The following is a 2,470-nucleotide window of genomic DNA, read 5'->3' as shown; positions in this document are numbered from 1 at the left end:
GCCGTGGGCCGCTGTCTCGTGTGTCCCCGCCCCTGGCTCCCCTTAGCATGAGTCCATTAAGCCCAGGGGCAATTAGCTGCAGTTCCACTCACTTGCCTCTTGCTCCATCCCTGTGGCCTGGGGACTCTCCGGTGGCCCAGCCCTGCCCTGGTGCTGAGCACCTGCTGCTCCATTTTAGCAGGTTCGTGGGTGCTCTGCAGCTCACAGGATCAGGCCCCGGGGGGGTGGGGCACTGGAGCAGCTGCCCAGTCTGAGTTGGGCAGGACCAGGCAGTGCCATGGAGATAGTAACAGTCCACCCTGCCTTGGAGCTGCAGAGCCTTGTGGGACTGGGCCCCAGGGCTCGGGGAGAGGGGCTGGTAACAGCTATTGCTACAGCAAATCCCCCCCGTCTCCTTCAGCCTGATTCATGGCACCCAAGCTGCCCCTCCCGCCTTTGAATGCGTTCCTGAAGGAGCCAGTCTTTGCATCACTAGCAGGGGCGCCATGTGCATGGACAGCTGGAGCCTCTCTCTCAGGCTGCCTTCTCCTGCCCTCTGATGAGCCAGCGCCAGCGCTGGTCCGGCCGTGGGGATGGAGGCTAGCAAGGGTGAGGCTCTAGCTTGAACTTTCCTTGCAAGAAAAACCTTCAAGGAGGAACTTGGCCCTGGAGCCCCTTCTCCAGGAAGTCGCGTCAGGCGCAGCACAGAGCTGGCTGGCTCCATTGCGGTGTCTGGGGAGCAGGCACACAGGGGAACAATGAGGCTGTGAGGAAAGGCGGCTCGCCTTGTGTTTGGCGGCTTTCAGACGAGGCGGTAGTGAGGGCCCAGTGAGCTGGGTGGGGGACAGGGGTGCGGAGGTGGGCTGAAAGCTCCCGGAGTTACCTTTCGGAGGGCCTCTTTGCGCTGCTTGATACCCCTGGGAGCTCCATACGTACCAGCCTTCAGGAGTGTAAAAGGATGATGGCACCTCCCTCTCCCCGTTCCCTGCTAGCCCAGTTTGCCTTCCAGTCTGCACACCCAGCTCTGCCGGCGCCCTCGGTCCCGGCCTGCAGAACCCGTCTTCTGGGGCTGGGGCCTCGTGCGCCCAGCTCTGCCGGCGCCTCGTGCCCAGCTCTGCCGGCGCCCTCAGTCCCCACCCGCAGAACCCCTGTCTTCTGGGGCTAGGGCCTCGCGCCCAGCTCTGCCGGCGCCCTCAGTCCCGGCCCGCAGAACCCGTCTTCTTGGGCTGGGGCCTTGCACCCAGCTCTGCCGGCGCCCGCGGGGGCTGGGGCCTTGCACCCAGCTCTGCCGGCGCCCTCAGTCCCCACCCGCAGAACCCCTGTCTTCTGGGGCTGGGGCCTTGCACCCAGCTCTGCCGGCGCCCTCGGTCCCGGCCCGCAGAACCCGTCTTCTTGGGCTGGGGCCTTGCACCCAGCTCTGCCGGCGCCCTCGGTCCCGGCCCGCAGAACCCGTCTTCTGGGGCTGGGGCCTTGCACCCAGCTCTGCTGGCGCCCTCGGCCCCGGCCCGCAGAACCCCTGTCTTCTGGGGCTGGGGCCTCGTGCCCAGCTCTGCCGGTGCCCTCGGTCCCGGCCCGCAGAACCCCTGTCTTCTGGGGCTGGGGCCTCGTGCCCAGCTCTGCCGGTGCCCTCGGTCCCGGCCCGCAGAACCCCTGTCTTCTGGGGCTGGGGCCTCGTGCCCAGCTCTGCCGGTGCCCTCGGTCCCGGCCCGCAGAACCCCTGTCTTCTGGGGCTGGGGCCTCGTGCCCAGCTCTGCCGGTGCCCTCGGTCCCGGCCCACAGAACCCCTGTCTTCTAGGGCTGGGGCCTTGCACCCAGCTCTGCCGGTGCCCTCAGTCCCGGCCCGCAGAACCCGTCTTCTGGGGCTGGGGCCTCGTGCCCTCAGCTCTGCCGGTGCCCTCGGTCCCGGCCCGCAGAACCCGTCTTCTGGGGCTGGGGCCTCGCGCCCAGCTCTGCCGGCGCCCTCGGTCCCGGCCCGCAGAACCCCTGTCTTCTGGGGCTGGGGCCTCGCGCCCAGCTCTGCCGGCGCCCTCGGTCCCGGCCCACAGAACTCCTGTCTTCTAGGGCTGGGGCCTTGCACCCAGCTCTGCCGGTGCCCTCGGTCCCGGCCCGCAGAACCCCTGTCTTCTAGGGCTGGGGCCTTGCACCCAGCTCTGCCGGTGCCCTCGGTCCCGGCCCGCAGAACCCCTGTCTTCTAGGGCTGGGGCCTTGCACCCAGCTCTGCCGGCGCCCTCGGTCCCGGCCCGCAGAACCCCTGTCTTCTGGGGCTGGGGCCTCGCGCCCAGCTCTGCCGGTGTCCTCGGTCCCAGCCAGATGTGGGCTTTCCCCTAGAGCTCTATCACTGCCCTTCCATCTTTCATGGGCTGTCCTGCTACTCCATCTCTGCTAGTGCCCCTGAAGCATCCCTGATCTCCTGCCCCCATTCCAGTCCTGGGAGCCCCCACCCAGTGCCCTCCGTCCCAACCTGCAGCACCATCCCCCTTCCAGCCCAAGA

Source organism: Mauremys reevesii, linkage group 16 (genome assembly GCF_016161935.1).
Source record: "Mauremys reevesii isolate NIE-2019 linkage group 16, ASM1616193v1, whole genome shotgun sequence".
NCBI classification, from domain to species: Eukaryota; Metazoa; Chordata; order Testudines; family Geoemydidae; genus Mauremys; species Mauremys reevesii.
This window is presented reverse-complemented; position numbering follows the sequence as displayed.